Genomic DNA, 22,356 nt, shown 5'->3' with positions numbered 1-22,356 from the left:
AGGTGGTCTGAAATATGGGTCTGAGAAGAGGGGACTGCAGTTGCTGGCACTCTCATGGACAAACATCATGGGGACAGCCCTTGCCTCTGTCCTTTCCTTGCCTGCCTCACGCCAGCAACCAACCTGCCGGGTCTGTCTTATTTCAGTGGTCTTCACACCTTTTAGGGTTTCTCTATCACCCCGCCAGGATTCAGGGGTATGAGGCTGATGTTATGGTAGTTATGTTGTGTAACGAGCTCTCAGTTGTTACTCTGCTTGGCCAATAACTTCTGAGGGCAGCAGCGTGCACGTCCGTCTCACGGACGAGGAATAAAAGGTTTCTCTGCACATGGCAGCCTTTTGGGTGAATGCTCTGTTGATACCCAGAGAGAACTCTCTGTTACTACTGGTGCTAAGCCAGGCAGGCAGCCAGAGCGCACTCATAATACGTACAAAATTCAGTTCCTCCCAATATATGCCATACTTTGGGCCTGAAAGTTATCCAAAAAAATATATATATATCAACAACAAAATAAACATAACTTGATGTTGCCAAACCATAATGTACTCCTTCTCTCGTCTGTCTATGGATCCTCAACTATTACTGTATATAGGATCCGTTTTCACTCAGTGTCTTACATAAGGCTAGCACTTAATATATAAAGTGACTATTGCTCTTAGCAAGCCTATCATTTAGTTTGTGTCCTGGCCCAGTTTAGAAAGTTGCCTTAAAGGGAAGAAATATCATTAACTCTTCTCTTCCCAAACTATTTTTTACATAAATTAATTCTTGGGTGCCTGGGTGGCTCAGTCAGTTAAGCGTCTATGTGCGCCTCAGGTCATGATCCCAGGGCCCTGGGTTTGAGTCCCCAGTCAGGATCTTTGCTCAGCAGGAAGCCTGCTTCTCCTTCTCCCTCTGCTCCTCCCCCCCTACTCTGCTCACACTCTCTCTATCTCTCTCTCAGACAGATAAAAATCTTTTTAAAAATATGTTAATTCTGGTAACAAAGTATATATTTCCAACAAAGTGCAGTTTGTATAATTTAGATGTCAATTATCCCAGGTATTTTGCTTCTCCGTTTTCTCCCTTTTTGTGTCAGTTTTAAGCCAACTGTTTTTCTGCCATTTTCTTCATGAAATAGCCTAGGAAAAGAACATTTCAGTTAGGTAGGCCTGTTATTAGCTTCTCTAAGAAAACACATGCAAAGAATATGTCCAAGGGACCTGGTGAATGTTTAGTTAGTATCAGGAACTTGCTGGCCCTTTTATTGGACATTTTAGCCCTTCTAACAAGCATTCTTTAAGCTTTATGGTTTTTCTTTTTCTCAAAAAAAAAAAAAAAATCCACATAATAACTATTGCTCAAAAGAACTAAAACAAACAAACAAAAAAATGCAGTCGTCCAAACAAATTGCAGTAACAGCCAAGGTCAAAATAGTCACAGCTTGGGGAAAACAGCACCCGTGTGCTAGTAGCATGCATTGCTGCAGGAAGCCAGCTAACAGCATGCCTGAGGCGGGGAAGCCTAGCAGTGGGCACAAGGTCCTGGCTCAAGTCCCGTGCTGCTTTTCCCTAATGGTGATTAGTGAAGTCATAGAATGTATTTGTGAGTTATTCATGAAATTCTCTGACAAGTGTAGCTACTGTACAAATGTTTTGTTAAAATTAGTTGTAAGTAGGGTCCCTGGGTGCTCAGTCATTTGAGAGTCTGCCTTGAGCTCAGGTTATGATCTCAGGGTCCTGGGATCGAGCCCTGCATGGGGCTCCCTGCTCAGCAGGGAGTCTGCTTCTCTCTCTCCCTCTGCCCCTCCCCCCAACTCATGCTCTCTCTCTTTCTCTTCTCAAGGAAATAAATAAAATCATTAAATAAGTAAGTAAATAAATAAATACATAAAATGAGTTGTAAGTATTTGGATCCCCTTTCTGTGCATGTTTGGGAGACTGTCCAAGGCATCTGTTCTCATAGAGACCGGTCAGCAGCACTGGAGGATACTTAAATCCAGGATTTGAATGTGATTTTTAGAACGTTTGCAATTTTTATTTATTTATGTTTTGCTTACACGTTATTGTTGCTATGCTTGGGAACTAAGTTAAGGTGAAGACTAGAGTCATCAAGGTATTCTGAAACAAGTCAGTGATTCAAGTGTACCGATGCAAATATTAGGTTGAGTCATATGAAATTGCCACCAGTAGGCGATTTTGTTTATAAAAAGGACAATTTCATTATGTTTAGCCTAGTGTTTTTCACCTGGAAATTGGTCATATTGTGCTTTGAATTGTATTTTGTTTGCTTTTTCCTTTTGTGCTTTTAAATTTTGTCACAATAGTTTATTTCTCTTGGATGTTGGACTCCTTGGGTAAAACGTGATTCATTCAGGCAGTGGGGAATGAGGCGATTATTAATGAGTATGGGGTTTCTTTTCTGGGTGATGAAAATGGTCTGGAATTAAATAGTGGTGACGGTTGCCCACTTTGTGAATATACTAAAACCTACTGAATTGTACAGTTGAAGAGGGTCAACTTTATGGTACAAGAATTATATCTTCATTTTTAAAAAGTATCCAAAGGTATACAGATTGGGAGGGAAGAAATAAAACTCTTTGCTGATGGCATGATCATTCGTGTAAAGAACCCAAAAGAACTAACAACAACAAGTCTTGGAACTAATAAGCAATTATAGCAAAAATACAGAATGCAATTTTTTTTTAAAGATTTTATTTATTTATTCGACAGAGATAGAGACAGCCAGCGAGAGAGGGAACACAAGCAGGGGGAGTGGGAGAAGAAGAAGCAGGCTCTCAGCAGAGGAGCCCGATGCGGGGCTTGATCCCAGGACCCTGGGATCAGGCCCTGAGCCTAAAGCAGACACTTAATGACTGAGCCACCCAGGTGCCCCAGAATGCAATGATAATATATAAAAGTCTACTGCTTTCCTATATATCAGCAACAAACAATTGGAATTTGAAATAAAAAAGAAAAACCACAATACCACTTACATCAGCACCCCAAAAATGAAATTCTTAGGTTTAAACCTAACAGGACATATCCAAGGTCTATATGAGGAAAATAACAAACTCTGATGAAAGAAACCAATAAAGATAAATAAATAAAGAGAGATCCCATGTCTACAGATAAGGAGATTCAAAACCGTCAAGATGTCAGTTCTTCTCAATTGATCTATAGATTCAATGCAATCCAAACCAAAATCCCGGCAAGTTATTTTATGGATATCGACAAACTGATTTTAAAGCTTATGTGGAGAAGCAAAAGACCCAGAAGAGCCAACACATTATTGAAGAAGAAGAACAACGTTGGAAGATGGACACTGCCTACCCTCTAGGCTTACTAGAAAGCTAAAGTAATCAAGACAGTGTGGTATTGGTAAAAAAAAATAGACAAATAGATCAGTGGAACAGAATAGAGAACCCAGAAATAGACCCATATACATAAAGCAACTGTTCTTTGACAAAAGAACAAAGGCAATACAATGAAGAAAACAAACGGTGTTAGAACAAGTGGACGTCCATATGCAAAAAATAAATCTAGACACAACTTACACCCTTCACAAAAATTAACTCAAAATGGATCATCGACCTAAATTTAAACTACAAAACTGTAAACCTCTTAGACTGTGACATAGGAGAAAATCCAGATGCCCTTATGTTTGGCAGTGGCTTTTTAGCTACAACACCAAAGAAATAATCGATAAGTTGGGCTTTATTAAAATTAAAAACTTCTGCTCTCTGAAAGACAATGTCAAGAGAATGAAAAGACAAACCACACAGTGAGAGAAAATATTCGCAAAAGACACATCTGATAGAGAACCATTATCCAAAACATACAAAGAACTCTTAAACTCAATAATAAGAAAATGAACAACCCAGTTAAAAAATGGGCAAAATATCTGAGCAGACATCTCACCAAAGAAGATATACAAATGGCAAAAGGTATATGAAAAGATGCTCAACATCGTATGCCATTAGGGAATTACAAAATAAAACAATGGGATGCCTATATATACCTATTAGGATAGTTCAAATCCAAAGCACTGACACCCTGAGATGTTGGGGAAGATGCCGAACCACAGGAACGCTCATTCGCTGCCGGTGGCAATGCAAAATGGTACAGCCGCTTTGGAAGAGAGTTTGACAACTTCTTACAAAATTAAACATATTCTTACCATACGATCCCACAACTGTAGTGCTCAGTCTTTTGTCCAATGAGTTGAAAGGTTTTAGCCACACAAAACCCAGATGCTTCTAACAGCTTGGTTCCTAATCACCAAAACTTGGAAACAACCAAAGTGTCCTTTAGTAGGTAAGTGGGTAAACAGTGGTCTAGCTGTACCATGGAATATTATGCAGCACTAAAAAGAAATGCACTCTCAAGTGGTGAAAGGACATGGGAGAACTTAAATTTTACTAAGTGTAAGAAATCAATATAAAAGGGCTGCATAGTATAGGATAACAATCATATGCCATTCTGGAAAGGGCAGAACTATGAAGACAGTGCAAAGATCAGTAGTTGCCAGGGGCTGAGAAAGAGAGGGATGAAGAGGCAGACACAGAGAATTTTTAGGACATTGACACTATTCAGTATGATATGATAGTGGTGGGTAATCATGCATCTGTCCAAACCCATAGAATGTACAACACCAAGAGTAACCCCTAAAGTAAACTGTGGACTTTGAGTGATAATGATGTGTCAACGTCGGTTCATCAATTGTAACGAGTGCCCCACTCTGTTGCCACTGTTGTCAGTGGAAGACACCATGCATATGGTGGCGGAGGTATATGGGAGCTCTGTACTTTATGTTCCGTTTTGCTGTGAACCTCACTACTCTAAAAATGAAGTCTATTAAAAATTTATCCATACCCAGACAGAAAATGGTAAGCTTGGTTTTTAAATTGGCAAAGTAACGTTTTGTCTCACTTTACCCACTGCAAAGTCTTGCCCGGAATAATCGGAGGGGCTCCCCTAAGACACATTTCTGTCTGTTTAAATTTTTGGAGTAGTTTTCTACTTGGAATTTTATGAAGATTCCAAATAAAGTGTTGACAGTGCCTAACCTCCTGCCACCAGAGGAAGACAAGTATACACATTTTATTTTATAGTTACGTAAACACAAATACACATGGCCAACTAACTAGCATACATCTGTGAAGTCCTAGGTTTGAGTCCAGGTTGAAATTCTAGGGACTTACAGAAGCAAAAAAAAAAGGGGGGGGTAGCAAGAGGAAACCCAAGACAGAGTCCCAGAAAAACAGGCTCAGGAAACACCAGGGTAGTACAAAGTATCACGTCCCAGAGAGCAGGAGTAGACAGCCAAAATAGAAGATCTCAGTGTAGGGGGCAGCAAGATGGAGTAGGTTCAGGAGAGGGAAGGGCAGGTGAACAGGGGTTTGTGCTCAGAGACATTCGTGCACCAAAGATGGCAGCTTTTTAATGAGCCATTCCTCCAGCTTATCCCATAGGTGGGGACAGAGCCCTTAAGAGCGGTGAGCTGGGCCAGCCATAGACAGGCTTCTAGTTTCCTTCTGCCCAAGAGACCAGTGGTGTCTGCTGTCATCTAGACCGAGACTCTTTTATCCCAGCCCCACTGAAATCTGTGCTTGCAGCAGCTGTAGGTCTGCCTGCCTCCCTCTGAGCGAGTGGGTCCTCAGCAGGGCTGCATTGCCTCTGTGCAGAAGGGTCTGATTTCATTCTACAGCAAGTCTTTACAGAGAACCTGCTATGTTGCAGATGTTCTTCTAGGATATGATGGTGAAGACACAAATGAGAAGACTAAGTCCCTACCTTCATGGGGCTTTCAGCCCGGGATGGAAGCCATTGCGGCCATCATAGCACGAGGCACATGCGCTTGTGGAAAACTTGCCCTGGGCAGAGCCCTAGGAGAGGAGAGGTACATGGGCTTCGCAGTGCAAATGGAGGACCTCCATCCAGACAGAGAAGACCTTCCCAGGAAAGCGGTGTGGGGCTGAGTCCTGAAGGAAGAGTAGGAGTCACCAGGGAACTGGAGACCAATTCTTGGCCCAGAGAACATGGTGATGGGATGGAGCTTTGTGCCACGGTTTTTTGTTTTTTTTTTTTTTAAGATTTTATTTATTTATGTGACAGAGAGACAGCCAGTGAGAGAGGGAACACAGCAGGGGGAGTGGGAGAGGAAGAAGCAGGCTCACAGCGGAGGAGCCCAATGTGGGACTCGATCCCGGTATGCCGGGATCACGCCCTGAGCCGAAGGCAGACGCTTTAACGACTGCGCTACCCAGGCGCCCCTGTGCCACAGTTTTAACGACATCCTCGCTACCCATCAGACCATGGCCATTTATGTAGCATGCTCTCTGTAACCACTGCCAGTTCACGAGGGTATCAGAGGTGTTAGTGATCTCTCTATCGTTGCGTTTTGCCTCCTTGGTAACAGAACTCTGGCTCTTGGCTGAGCATAATGGCAGCTGGAGAAGAGATTCCATTTTTTTAGCCTTCCTCAAAATGTGTTACGGACATAAAGCTATAGCCTAACCAATAAGATACACATGGTCTATTGTAGAGGACTTCAGGAAAGCATCTTTAAAGGCAGGGGGAGCCAAGAACATCTTCCTCCCTTTCTCCTTCCTCCTGCCTAGAATGCAGATCTAATGGATGGAACTCCAGCAGCCATTTTAGACCACGAGACAATTGGAGGCTGAAAGCCCACTCCCAGATGCTAAATTGTAAAGATAAAAGGCAACTGTGTCCCTGATTGTGTGGCTTTCCCATTCAAGCCCTGAACTGCCTATGAGCTGACATCTTTTTATATACCAAAATAAAAGTCTTGTGTGTTTATGCTTCAACTATGGGGGTGAGGAACCTCAGTTACCCTTAGCTTAATGAGAAGCGAGGAGATAGGTTGTCACTGAGTGTCCCAGCTTGTCTTGCCTTTCTGTTATCATGTACTCTATGCCAGATGAATAACAGAATACATCCCAACCTGCTGTGACCAGCTTACATATTTTTCTGCCTTGATGTAGAGAATAGGGCCAAATCTTCTTGAAGGGTCCACACCAGCTATTTCAACCATTCTTGGATAGCGTATCTTGCAAGTAAATATCTTGCCACATCAGATCTCCCAGCAATCGTGAACAACATCCCTGATTTTTTTCCTTTCAAAAAATCCCCTGCTCTCATACAAGGAAGGAAGAGTATTGCTTAGTGTTTCAAAGGGGGAGGACAGTACTGGCAAGGTGCTGGCTGGGATAATGATCTGTAAGTTGCTTTCTGCTAGTCATGGAACTAAAAAGTAAAAGAGAAAAAAGATAAACAAAAATTTCATGGTTTGATCACATATTCCATGACATAGGAGGTGGTGGAATGGAGTTGCTAAAGCAAAGATGAGTCTGGGGTTCATCTAGAGGCAGGGTCAGAGTTTTGGTGTACCTCACATATCAAGGCAGGGAAGCGGGAAGAAGAGAGAGATGCTGTAGGCATAAACAACCAGGAAGGTTCTGAAAGCGTGCAGGTGTCAGACTTGACCTCTCACCTAAGGCAGGGTGTTTTAATTTTTCTACTGGGTGTGAGCCACTATGTAACCAGAGAATGATAGATAGATAGATAGATAGATAGATAGATAGATAGATAGATAGATATAGATATAGATAGATAGATAGATAGATATAGATATAGATAGATATAGATAGATAGATGAAGGAAATCACACATCTTCAGAAAAATACTAACCTTGATTGAGGCAGGGATGGAAATGCTAGGATTATCTCACAGCCAAAAATATTTAGGTGGCAAAAACAGATAAGGACATCTGACAGTCATGTTATTAACTAGAATTCAATGACTGAAGGGTTCTTAAGATTAAAAAGACATAGCATTTGGATAGTAAATAAGAACTGGGGGGAAAAGAAAAAATGTGGTATTTTTAGTTTTAGAAGATGTTAACAAAATACATCTTAGAATTTACTGCCCAGAGAGTGTAGCTTAAATCTGTTGTGAAATAGTTGAACAAATATTAAGAGAAGAGTAACCTTTAAGTCAACTAAAGGTTAGAAAAATAAGGAGCAGAAATCATGTTTTACTAACTCAATTGCTTTTTTATGGAAGGATAAAATTAATGGACAAGGAGAATGCAGTCGATGTAATATATCTGATCTTTCAAGAAGCCATTATTGCCATGTCACTGAATTTTACTCGATAAGTCAATTCAAACTTGCCACGATCTAAATATGTTCCCTAGATTAAAAAGTAGATGAAAATCTAAGCAACACCTAATGAGGAATGATCCAGGAGTCTTGAGAAAAAGTGAAGTGCTCTCAAAACTGGCTGTAGCTTGAATTTCACTTTGAAACTCTTTTCATTAGTGATCAGAGAGGTGGCTCAACACCAGGAGAAACAACAAAGTGAACAAACAAAATGCTACTATGGGTGCTTAAATTATTTAATGTCACAAATAGAAAGAAACTTACTAACTCTTTTGTTTATCTTCTCAGCTGCCATTTTAATTTTTTTCATTGGGATAACTACCTCGTTTTATGTAGGTAGTTGAGTTTATTCTTTTTAGTTGAACTGGGGTCTTTTTTTTGAAAAAGATGCTTAAGGTTGCTGGATGTATTACTGAGCACTGTTACACTGACCCACAGCTCGATGCCTCCCACTTTCCGTCACTAATTCTCTGGATGAGCTGCACGGGAGAAAACCAGCAGGAAGGCAAATAGATGGTGACTGGCGGGCGGAGTGAACGTCAGCTAACCAGAATCTGAAATCAACAGAAATCCAGATGGACAGTCAGAGGGAAAAGAAGAATGTTGAAAAGGAGAGAAAAAAAGGCTTAAGCATTAAAGAAAGGAGAATAAGTGGAATGAGTGGTCCAGGAAGAAATACAAAAGACCCCGGAATAAAAAGAAAATGGTTTTTGTGGGGTATAAGAGCTAAAAGAAGAAGTGCGTACCTGTCAAAGTTATCAAGGACAGCAACAGAGGGTTTAGTTTCAGAATAATTTGAAATTGGTGATAATCCAAATAAAAATTCCATTTGATTGTTGCTAATTCATTCAAATTTTTTTCATTCAAAAAATAATTTTAGAGATTTTATTTATTGGGGTGCCTGGTAGCTCAGTAGGGTTAAGCATCTGCCTTAGGCTCAGGTCACGATCTCAGGGTCCTGGGATCAAGCCCCACATTGAGGCGGGCTCCCTGCTCAGCGTGAAGTCTGCTTATCCGGCTCCCTCTGCCCCTCTCTGCTGCTTGTGCTCTCTCTCTCCCTCTCTCACTCACGATCTCTCTCTCTCAAATAAATAAATATTTTTTAATTTATTATTTTATAATATTTTATTTATTTATTTGAGAGAGAGAGAAAGAGAGAGGGAATGGGGGGAGGAGCAAAGGGAGAGGGACAAAGACTCCATGCTGAGCACAGAGCCCCACATGGGGCTCGATCCCATGACCCTGACATCATGACCTGAGCTGAAATCAAGAATCAGGCACTTAACTGACTGAGCCACCCAGGCGCCCCCATTCAAAATTTTTTTACATGACCATCAAGCGCAGAATGGCTCTGGTCTAACTTAAATGAGAGCTGGGCTTCGGGACTGGAGCTCGTATAGGAGAATTACGGTGCACAATTTGCCTTGTCCATGTTGGTAAATCAGTCCACCTGTGTCTTCATATGAAGATGGACTAGTTGTATATTAACCACAGGAAAAATGAAGTATCAGCCCGGATGTTCAGAGCCCTCCTTTATCCATATAAGAGAACTATTAAGTAGGATAGTCTGTGATTTTATTCAGTGCCCTCGGGAAACAAAAACAGAAATTAAAAACATGAAGATTTATTTTCCAAAGGAGTTTGTGTTCACTATTAATGATAGCTATGATTAGACAATAAAAACACACAAAATTAAGGTCTTCAGCATCCCTTTACTGGTGAAAGGAGAGGATGTGATTACGTGGCTAGAGAAGACAAATATATAGATTGAGGCATATTTATACAAAGTTCTCACCAATAGCTCTTTTTCTGTCTTTCTGTGGGGCTGACGCTTCTGTGGACTTAAAACACAGATCTCAAAAAAATTTTTTTTTTGGTTTTAATTTCTCCACCTAAAGCAAATGGAATATGAAACTTTGTTGAGAAGTGTTGTGAGAAATAACTCATTGATAAATGTTAATGTGGCCAAATGGCAAAACGGCATAGGTTTTACCTACTATACCAGCAATGTTTCTGCATTGTAAATTTGAATTTTAAATTCTATGGGGACAAATACTCAGATTAGAATAACGCAAGTTTTAGTTTCCTCAGAGTGTGTATTAAAAATGAGGTAATTTGATAGCTAACCACCAAAATCTATTTCAAATTATTTTTTCAGATGTGACATGTTTCGGTAATTTTTTTCTTTATGCATTCTTATTACTTAAATATTCAGATTTTTTTGTAGTGACAAGGGCTATTATATTAATATTTTCAATGACACATTAATGTGTGCCAAGAATGATTGTGTTATGTGGTTTGTTTATACCAGTAGTTATTTTTGATGTTAGCTATTTGGTGCAAAATACAATTCGTACACGTTATGGGAACATAAACTTTATTGCTGTCTCATTACCATGCAGAAGACAAATATGAGCAAAAGAATAGCATCCTATATTAATCTTCCAAAGATTGGTTATGGGTAACCCAAGTGATTGTATTATAGTTTAATTAATGGAATAAGAAGGGAATAAATAGCTTTCAGTGCTGCCTGATAAATGTAATTCTCTCCTGGCAAGATATGTACAGTGAAAAACGATAAAACAGTTCTGATAGAATGGCTTTTTGTCTCGTTCAGTAATGCAATTTTCTTTTCTCTGCCCATAAAAAAAAGATATCTCCATCCTTAGGCTATATTTTGTAGTGTCATTTTAGGTATTCATTTTTTGGGGGAAATACTTGCTTCTTCAGCTTTAAGGAATTAGATGCCATTGAACTAGAAAAAAAGTATCTAAAATAGCTTAAATTGTTTTTTGATTTGTGAAATGTAAAAAGTCGTCACTATACATGAGTGAAGCAACATTAGTTTCAATGACTCTGCCCGACCTTTTTCTCCTCTGCACGAACATTTGTCCTTTGCTAACGGTACCACGGAAATTTCCCGAGGCAGAACGAAATCGGAGAGGTGCGTTCACGAAGGAAAGAAAACTCAGAAGAAGGGTTTGGTATTTTTGATGGTTTATTTTGGGTAAATTGTGGACATTTTTCTGCAGCTTTAAGATGTTCTGACAGCAAATGCATTGGAAGGAAGCAAGATGTCACTGCATATATGGAGGTCACGTGGATGATAGGACTTGTCTGAAGGTAAAACAAAGTGCAATGTCCTTCACCGTCTTCCACGCCAGCACGGTTACCTCCAAGTGCTTCTGACCTCACATGCCTGTAGCTGGTTCATTCGTCTGGCCAGGAACAGACGGCCAGAAGGACAAGGTGTTTGACTTCTAAGTGGATCAGATGGCCTTATGTTGTTCCATTGGTTTGAAAGGTGTAGTGGGTTGAACAGTGCCCCCCCCGAAAGTTTACATCCACCCAAAACCTCAGAATGTGATCCATTTGGAAGTAGGGTCTTTGTAGGTATAATTAGATTAAAAGGAGGTCACAGTGGATTAGGATTGGTCCCGAATCCAATGACTAGTGTCCTTATAAGAAGAGGAGAAAACACGGAGACACACAAAGGAAAACACCATGTGAAGACCAAGGGGGCAGAGACTGGGGTATGGAATGCCAAGAAAAGCCAAGATTTGCTGGCAACCCACAGAAGCCAGGAGTGAGGCAGAGAACAGATTCTCCCTCAGAGCCATCAGAAGAAACCAAACCTCTACACTTTGATCTGGAACTTCTGGCCTCCAGAACCATGAGAGAATAAATTCCTGTGGTTTTAAGCTACTCTGTGTGTGGTAACTTGTTATGGCGGGCGCAGGTCCCCAATACACCTGGACGAACAGCTTGCTCACATGTGGTTTTAAGCTACTCTGTGTGTGGTAACTTGTTATGGCGGGCGCAGGTCCCCAATACACCTGGACGAACAGCTTGCTCACGTTCCAACACAGCATCTCGATATTGCTGCTAAATTCTGCCATCTCAACAGTACAGAGCCTGATGACAAAACAGGGAAAAAGCTCTTAAAGAAGCCAGCTTGTTCCTCCAAGAGTGTCCTTAATTAGGTCTGAGTAGTGTTGAAGATAATGGCTTCCACTCTATTTGAAACACAAAGGGAATTCTGCCCACAGCATCATTCAAATCTAGAGAATTGGGATCTAAGCTGGGACTCCACAAATGGCTTCTGAGCTACCTCCTGTGTGCCGAGCTGGCCTGCCAGGGGCTACTGCCGCCTGGNNNNGCCTGGGGACGAGCCAGCCACCGTCCCAGACATTGACTCCTGAACCCACCATGCCACCCGAGGCGACATCCAGGGAACTGGAAGCTGTTGCCACACCTGCTGGCTCTGGGAGCCCGTCACCCCAGGGAGGAGGCTGAGCCCAGAACTGTTGGCAGGACCGGCTGTGTAATCTGCGTGGGCCAGGGCAAAATGAAAATGCAGGCCCCTTGTTCAAAATTGGTACGAATCAAGACAGTGACAACAGAACAGCACACCCAGTACAGAGCCCTTGTAGGCATGGCGCCCCGTGTGATTGCTCTGGTCACAGCCCATGAAGTTGCCCGCCGAGCCGTGCTGCCTCTAATCTGAGCCTACAGTCCCCCCCCCCCCCCCGTGCTGTGTCTCTTCCCCACTAACAGGACCGAGTCCAAGTCTATGAGAGTGGGCAAGACTGGCAGAACCCTGGCTGCAAGGGCAACTGAGAAATGTCCTTTTCAGCAGCCCAGGCTTTCCTTTTGAAGGAAGCACTTTAGAAGGAGCTAGAAACAACGCGTTCTCTTCTCACTTTGTGGTTTCAAGGACCACCCCGCTCAATCTTAGCTTCTCATAGCTGACATACAGCAGACAGAATAACATGCATCTCTTCTCTGTGGGATGCACGTGCTGGGTGCTGGGGCTACGGTGGGGACGAAGGAAGATGGGGTCCCTGATCTCTGGAGTTTCCTTCAAGCTGGGGGAAATGAAAAATTAACGTGCAAACAACTAAACGAGATGGTTTCAGATGATGCAAAACACATTTCAAAACCCTTCTCTTCCCTTGAACGCTAATGACAGCATCTTATCCCAGCTGACGCCTACCTCTCAGCTGATGTCCTGATTTTCACTCTTAACCCCTCCAATCCATTCTCAACAGCAAGGTTAGAGAAATCCTTTTGAAAACAGAAATCGGATCAGAGACACTCCCGGGCTTGAATCCTTCCCGAAAAAATCCAGACCTCCTCATTATTCTTTACAAGACTACACACCAGCTGGTCTCTTCCCATCTCTAAACTTTCCCCCACTTGCCCACACTGCCACACCCATGTCCCTTCTGCTTTCTGGGACATGCCAGGTTCCTTCCTACCTCTGTCTTTGAATTCGCAGCTCTCATAGTCATTGTACAACTTGCTTCTTCTCCCGTTCCAGCTTTGGCTAATGCGTCACCTTCTCAGAAAATTCTCTGGCCACCTTACCTAGGACAGAATCCCCGCCCCACCCCACAGTTATTCTGTATCATAACACTTTGCTTATTGCTCCCCAAACACTTATCATGATCTGAAATTATCCGGCTTATACGTTTTGGGGTTTTCCTTTCCTCTCCATGAGGCTAGAGACCTTGCCTATCTGCTTGAGTCCTTAACACCAAGCTCAGCACAATGACTGGCACATACTAACAGCTCAAGAAATACTTGTTGCTGGGCTGATTTACTGAGAAATTGATGAACGAAAAAATAGCTACATTCGCCAGGCCTAGAAGGCTGGATTGCCCATTCATCATTTAGGCAGAAGGAATTAAACTTAAAACCTGAGCAATATTTTGGGATGGCTGTGGAGTTTGGGGAAATTAAAGCCGGGAGTTCAAAGTAACAGGCAGTAATCAAATCACGCAGGTCAGCTATTCTGGAAAAAACGCAGGCTGGCTTTGGGGTGAAAAGGCCAGGGCAAAACTGTCCAGTAGGACAGATGATCTCATACTTGTTTACGGGTTGTTTTGAGGTTATCCCCTTCCTGTTCACACGGTGCGAGCTCTCCCAGCGAGATCCCTTGTCAGAGAACAGGGAACCCTGTCTTTCTCCAGTGGCCCATGGTGGCCTCCAGTAGCACCAGAGTGGCTCCCTGCTCCTTACCCAAGCTCTCCAGAGTCGGGAGGTATTAAGCATTGGGAAGGCATGGCTTTCAGGCTTTTCTTTCCCTTTTGCCTTCTACGGGCTTTCTGCGTAGCACCCGCAAGTAGGACAGCCAACTCTCCAGATTCCTCGGGACTGAGAAGGGTACAGATGAGTCCAAATTAGGACACATTAGTCATCTTTGCACCAGGCCACCAGAAGGAAAGTGTCCCACATCCTTCCTTTCTGCTCAAGGTCTTAGTCCTGACAGCTTCTTCCAGTCATTTCATACTCCATATGGTGACGTGTAACCAATCTTCACTCTTTTCCCCTCCATTTATGGCTTTATTGTGCTTCTCCATTCTCACTCTGGGCCCTGCTTCTGTGGCTTCCCTCCCTGATGATGTCTGAATTCTGCCTCTGACTGTGCCATCCTACAACACCCCAATATGGCCTGATCCATTCTGTTTCCTGCGAGCTCGGGGCTCCACCCGCACCCCATACCCCCAAGCTGCACTCCTATCACATCTACTCTAGGAGTAGGCAGAGGACATTTGAGTGATCGGCGTTTCCTTAAATATGATCCTATGATACCTCTGACCACATGATTCAGGAAAAAAAGCCTAAGGGTCCATAGTTATCTAGCGACCCTCAATTACACAGAAGAGGGGTCTGCAAGCTTTTTCTGTAAAGGATAGCTATCATAACTCTGTCATAACTCCTCAGCTCTGCCCCCATAGCATGAAAGCAGCCACGGATACTACAGATAGGTGAACACGTGGGTATGCCTGTGTTCCAATAAGACTTTACTTACAAATACTGATGGTGAGCCTTATTTTGGCCCATGGGCCATAGTGTTGTGGACCCCGGATGTGACAGATCTTTCCAGATGATACTGAATAATGTTTTATTAAGCCCCCCCCCCCAAAGCTCGCTTTGTCCCCACACCCAAATAGGCCAGAGCTCCAGATACAGCTTACACATCTGCATACCCATCTTCACTGCTTTTAATCATCCATTCTGTCATTCAGCTGTGCTTATGGAAACATTTGCTCCACAAAATATATGCTTGCATGAAGGCATTGGAATGGAAAGATCACGCGGAACTTATTTTTAGAGGATGTTTAACACAGTTTGTAATACAAAAGATGGATATGGAGTTAGAGTGAATTATTAGGATAATGGAGGTTACCACATGGTTAATGCTTTGATAATAGAATTGCTAGATTAATAGGAGAGAAATACTTCTGATGGGCAGAAGTATCCTCCCTCCCTGTCGGTGATAGGGTAGAAAGTAGCCCACATAGTGCTTTTAAAGGTAAGTTCTTGGTATTAGCTGTTTTGTTTTTTGTATTTCAAATGAAAAAGCATCAAATCATGGAGTTGGTGGACAGGCATCCGTAGTGGTGAGCGGCCTCCGGCGAATGCTGTTTTCATCATAAGTGCAATGTACTATCCCCGAGTCTTCATAACATATTTTGAAATGTGCCATCCTTAGAAGTATACTTAGAAGGAGTAGAAGGAGAAAGGAAAAAAATCACTAACATTTTAAATTAATTTTGGGGTGCATACTCACAAGGGGCATGTGTCTGGACACTGCTTCTCTCTGATAAGAAATCAGGAGGTGACAGTGAAGAGACAGGGAGGAAGCAAGTGAGAAGAGAAGTCTCTATTCCAGCAGAATGCCCTTCCCTACAGTTGTCTGGCCCTGGAGGTACGAGGGGACTGAGCCAGGGATGAGGACAACAGGACACTAACATACAGTGAGCCTGCTCCCTACAAGTCGTCTGTGCCGCTGGGGCTCCTGCAGAAGCCCGGAGCTCTCTTCAGAGCACCAGCAGTGTGCGAGGGCTTGGCTCGGTGCGAGCAGATACTGCTGAGTCTGGAAAGCAGAGAGCCTTAACAAGTCAATTCCACACCCCCTCGAATTTGTGCCTCGGCAGGGAGTCCTCAGCAGGAAATCCTCCATATGTTTTCCTTCACTACAAGGAACTCCAGAGCATGAGTTCATTTCTCTTAAACATCCTCACATTGCTGGAAAACAGCACTGGCTGGCTGATGAGAAATGTCACCAGGAAGACGAGGGGACTCATTCAAACAGAGATAGGGGAACAGTGACCCTACTGAATTAGATACCAGTTTCGGAGAGGTTTTCTTTTTCCGTTGCTGCTCACATTCTGGACTTTGTGGGGGTTTTGTTTTGTTTTTAAGGACAGTCTTTGTGTTTTACTACTTCCTAGTAGAGCTTGAATACTTGGAGAAATAAATATACACGGAAGATTTCTGAAAGATGTGTCCTATGGAGGAATGGAGTGTGCTCTGAGGACCAAAGGATTATAGCTCAGATCAGTCTTTGCTCTTACACAAAAAAGCCAAATTTGAAATTCAGCATTACTTTAAAAATATCACTGCAAGTAAGTACTTGTCTTTGTTGTTCTCTTCTTTTCCTTCTTACTCCCCTAATAAGCATCTTTTGCATATTGTCATCTCAATGAAGTTATCAGTTGGACTTGAAATTTAAGTGAAACGATTTGCCAGCTCATAAATTAATTGCAAGAAGAGATAGGGAGTGTCCTGCTCTTAACACCATTTAGCAGGTAACAGATAATATTATCAGTAATGTTTACATTTTTTTTGCCGGGAATCATTTAATTTCATTAATGTTTCAGGTGAATATCTTTTGCTTCTGTCCCTCAAGTAATATAAACTGTATTTTAGATTGGAAAGTGAGCACGTAAATTTTCATCTGAAAAGAGTGTTGTTGCCATGGGAAGCAAATCGCAAATCAACTTCTGCCGACTTCTCTGGAATACTTAGATAGATCTGCTGACCAACCTGTAAATCCCGAGAGTAAAATTCACTAAAAGTGCAACTTCTCGTGAACCCCTGTTGAAAATGCTATGAAATGGTGTTGCAGATCTGGGGGAAGGAAAACCTCACTCTCTGGCAAAAGGGCCTCGAAACATTAAGACATTTCAGCTGCTCTTACCTTTCCTCGGATTACACTGTCGAATCGAACTATAGCCGTGCCTGTGTGGGTGCCTGCTCGGGAAGCTAGGGCTACCATGCTGATCCAGCAGGATGTGGTGAGACGGTCCACAGGTAGTCAGGGATGCGGACTAGAGCAGCCAGTATTCTAGTGGCCAGTGTTCTGTTCCCCTCCAGACTTCCAATTTCCACCCCCCATATCTCAGGCCTCTCCTCCTCCTGTGGTCACTGTAAATCATGAGTTTACTACTGGAGGGGCCGTGGTACCTTTCCCAGCAATCTCTTAGCGGAAGAGCTGGTAGCTTCAGAGTGTTATTACCTGATATTTGGGCAACTGAACAGAGGAATGATCTGTTCCTGGACCCCCAGTCCCCCACTTCACACTAAAGCCATCATCCAGATGACAGCTTTCTGCAGACCAGCTGATCTGAAATGATGCATTTAAAAGAAGGATCATCGCTGAACCCCTCTTATCCAAATGGAGAGTTGCATTCTCCCCTCTGACTTCCCCGAGTCTTTGGATACTGTCTGCCTTGTCCTCTAAGAAACATGATTCCTGTTCACCCTGGCAAACATCATTCCTGGTTGCCAGCCCAAGGGCTCCCAGCACTTGGTCCTGTTACTGTTTAGCCCGTCAGTTAAAGATCATTATCTTCCAGCCCATCTGTTATTTTCACTTAGGAGAGTGTATGAGTTCGGTGCTATCGGTGTCCTTTACATTCTCCCCTACGTGTCGTGTAGTAGCTAGATGCAGTCCAAGGGTAAAGTCCTGTTGTGAACAACGGGGATCTGTGTCCTACTTTTGAAAGCATTAGCGGTAATGGTGCAATCTTGGATGGCCCGAGAGGGAGGGGGTGAACAGTGAGAAATCAAGCCGAATGAGAGTCTGGTCTTCGCCATCCTGGACGGCCGCTGCTTTTAGAGGAACGACTTGCTCCCTGATTTAGCTGTGCTTGAGGATTTGTGCTTTTTCTGTCGGGCGTAGTGTTGCCCCAGCAGCCCCCTCACAGTTACTAGCTACTCATCAGCTATGGCAGTTTGGGGGCTCGACTCTTAAAAAAGACAGCCATGAGGAATATGGATTTCGCTACTTGTCATTAGTTAAAATGTTCGGTAGATTTTGCCTTTTATAAAGTGGCCTGTTATCTGCCTGCTAAGTGAGAGCGAGCCTCCAGGACTTCGTCTTTCCCCAGTGGAAGTTGTATTGCTGAATTTCAGAGTTATCAGGTCATCTCTGCAACCTTGGACAACTCTCCTATGTAAAGAGAAGGGTTGCTTTGAGCAGTTCTTTTATAAACCTATGACCCGGAGAAAAATCTGAAGTCCCATAATCCTCTGGTGCTAACAGGTGGTGGTGGTGGTGATAACGATGTTACCATTTAGCAAGTACTGACTGCCATCCTTTGCCAGGTGTGATACTAAATAGTCTATGACACTTATGACATTAAATCTGCCTTACCTAACGTGGAATGCAGGTAACGTACGTAGCCTCACTCACTTAATCGATGAGGAAGAAAAAAGATCCAAGAATTCACCTATCAACGAGCATCCTATATTCTTTTTGTTTGTTGTCGATGTTTCTTTCATTCAAGTGTCTAACCAAGGTTGTGGCTTGTCCAGGCTCCTTTCTGTAGTGCTTTCTTTCATGGGCAGCATTTCCAGCAGAAAACAGGTAGCCTAGAATGGGTAGCAGGCTGGCGTGCAGTGGGAGGAGAAATTAGGACTTCAGCAGTGAGTTTGGGTACCTCTATTGGAATGGATTTCATTTTCCTCTGCTCTGCATTAACCTCTGTGTGAAGTGTGACTTCACCCCCACGTCATGCTTCTCTGTGCTTCACGTTTGCAGGGTTATGGAGATAATTAAACCTTGTTGGCTAAAAGCATTGAGATCCTGGGGAGATAACAGCGCATTAGTGAGCAAATGTGTTTTAGTCGTTTGTGTTGAGCCAGGTTCTCACTGGAAGCAAATAAGATAAACGGAAGACAGAACAGTTCATTCAAGTTACCGGAAGGTGGGGGTCATGAAGGGAGAGGGTTCAGGCTTTTTATAGTATAAAATATATATTTTAAGTAAAATTTACCATAACATCTCCTATTATGAAATTTTTATTAACATATGACAAATTGGGAGAAGCTGGTTTGTAGATGATCACTGAAGACATGGCATATGAAATAAGGAGAAAATGAATAAAGAAACAATACATTTATAAATTTGCAAATGACAGGCATTGAGGATTTAATAACATTTTCCTTTTGTTTTTCTATTGTTCCTAACCTGGGTCATGAGAACATTTTAAGCTAATTTGCCACCTTTATTACATCCTCGATTCAATGATGGTTTACCGAATATCTGTTAGGGCAGCACTTTCTAGAATAGTCTGTGAGTGAGTATATGCTTTGAAGATGGCATCCAAAAAAGAGAAAAATTAAATTCAGGCATACTATCCTCCCACAACTTTAGATGCAGAGAAATTTGAAACTAGACTAGATTTTGGATCATCTTACCCAGCGCCTTTACATTATGTATGAAGAAGCTGAAGCCAGTGTGGGGAAATGATTTATACATCCCTAATTAGCTGCAGAACTCAGATGAGAATTCTAGCCGCTGGCCTCCCATACAAGTGCCTTGTATGTTTACTTTTGAGTGCCATGTTTTTAAAATGATTTTTCCAATGACTAAAAATAATAAAGATATGCCCCCATTATCAATTGCATTGCTCTTTTGCCTTTTAAATATGTTAATATAAAATATCTCAAACAGGGGTTCCTGAGTGGCTCAGTTGGTTAAGCATCTGCCTTCCACTTAGGTCGTGATTCTGGGGTCCTGGGATCCAGTCCCACATAGGGCTTGCTCCTCAGCAGGGAGTTGCTTCTCCCTCTCCCTCTCCTTCTCCCTCTGCCCTTCCCGCCACCCCCACCCCCATTCGTGCTCTCTCACACATGCTGTCTCTCTCGTTCAAATAAATAAATAAAATCTTTTTTAAAAATCTCAAACATATGATGTATTAGTTATCTGCAAACCCACAACTTGAGTTCTGATAACTTATAGAATAAAATGAAACACAATACAAATACAGTTAAAACATGACTTCCTTCTTTTCGCCTCCTTGCCTCACAAGAGATCATTATCCTAAAATCGCGTTGTCGTCCCCATGTATACTTTAGCACTTCGGCTGTGTGTGCATGTGTTTGCATTCGGCGGAGATCCAGACTTGAATATATCTATAGGTGCTCATATCTCTTTGTGGTTATACTATTACTCTGCGTTGAAATTTTAAAATATATAAAGCATTGTCCATATTCTTTCATAAATTTTTTTTTCTTTGAGAGAGAGAGAGAGAGAGCACGAGTGGGGGCTGAGGGAGGGGGAGAAGCAGACTCCACGCCGAGCAGGGAGCCCGATGTGGGGCTCCATCCCAGGTTCCTGAGATCATGACCTGAGCCGAAGGCAGATGCTTAACCGACTTGAGCCACCCAGGCACCCCCATAACTTTTTTTTAAATTCAACTTGTCTTGGAGACGTATGCATGTTGATACGTAGGTGTCTAGCCCATTTATTATAACTGCAGGATAGTTTCACGTTGCATTAATGATCCAAGGTTGGTTTATCCATCTTCCTACTAAGGGAAATTGGGTTGTCCTTGCAGTTTTGCTCTTCTAACGTACTGCAGTGGTCCTTGTACATATCTTCTTACATTTGTGCTGGAGTTTTCCGAAGGGAGTTAACCTTCGAAGGGAGCTGAATTGTTGGGTGATGGGGATGCACATCTGTACTAGGTACTGCGCAGCTGCCCCCCAAACAGGACTGGTTTGCGCAGCCATCAAACATGTTGAGTGGTAGTTCTAAACTCTGGCTGACGAAAGAATCAGTTAGGGAGCTTTTCCAAATTCCTAATGCCTAAGTCCCACCCTACACCAATTAAATCAGAAACTTTGGGGATGGGACCCAAGAATGTTATTTGTTTTAACGTTCCCTGGATGAACTGTAATGCACAACAAGGGTTAGGAGCCATTGATTTAGCATTTCTGTTTCCCTACATCTTTCCCAGTAGTTGGTGTTATCAGACATTCTATTTTCGCTCCTATCTTGGATATAAGGACTTTCTAATTATGGGTGAAGCTGAGTATATTTCTTTAATGTTATTGAGTATTCCAGAGCCTTCCACTGAGAATTGTAATATATTTTACTTGTGTTTTCTCTTCAATTGTCTTTTATTATTGATTTGTAGGCACTTTATACACACACACACACACACACACTTATAAATAAATGAATGAATGAATGAATGAATGAATGAATAAATACATTCTGGACAGTAATTGCGAGAGGGGCTATATGATTTGCAAATACCTACCCCAGGCAATAACTTACCTTTTCAGTTACCTGTAGTATCATTTATTACACAGAAGTTTAAAATTTTTAATGTTAGTTAAATCTGTCAGTATTTTCCTTTATGGTTCGTATGTTGGGGAATCTTAAGAAATATTTTCCCACACGACTTAATAACTATTTTTTGGTCTTTTCTTCAAAAAGTTTTACACTAGGGGCGCCTGGGTGGCGCAGCCGTTAAGTGTCTGCCTTTGGCTCAGGGCGTGATCCCGGCGTGATAGGATCGAGCCCCACATCAGGCTCCTCCTCTATGAGCCTGCTTCTTCCTCTCCCACTCCCCCTGCTTGTGTTCCCTCTCTTGCTGCCTGTCTCTATCTCTGTCGAATAAATAAATAAAATCTTTAAATTAAAAAAAAAGTTTTACAGTAATACTTTTTCCCTATGAGATCTTTAAACTACCTAGGATTTATATTTCTGTATGGTGTGATGTACTGATCAAACTTTATCTTTTTTTTTGTATGAATAAGCGATTGTCCCAGTACAATTTATTGATTAGTCCATCTTTTCCCAGTCACATTTAATGCTATTGAGCCTCCCTATGTCTATTTTCCAATCTATCCTTGTACCAATACCACAGTTTTAATAGCCTTGTAATAAATGAACCCTTTTTTACTATTTTTGTTCAAGTGCGTCTTGCCTATTCTTGGACATTTACTATACCATATGAATCTAAGAATCACTGTTTCAGGTTTTCATGGAAAACAATGTTGGGATTTTGTTTATAATTCCATTGAATCTATAGATTATTTGGGGATGAAAAATTAAGTAAGTAAAAATATAAATAAATAAATAAATAAATAAATAAATAAA

Source organism: Ursus maritimus, unplaced genomic scaffold (genome assembly GCF_017311325.1).
Source record: "Ursus maritimus isolate PB19 unplaced genomic scaffold, ASM1731132v1 scaffold_31, whole genome shotgun sequence".
Classification (NCBI taxonomy): domain Eukaryota; kingdom Metazoa; phylum Chordata; class Mammalia; order Carnivora; family Ursidae; genus Ursus; species Ursus maritimus.
This window is presented reverse-complemented; position numbering follows the sequence as displayed.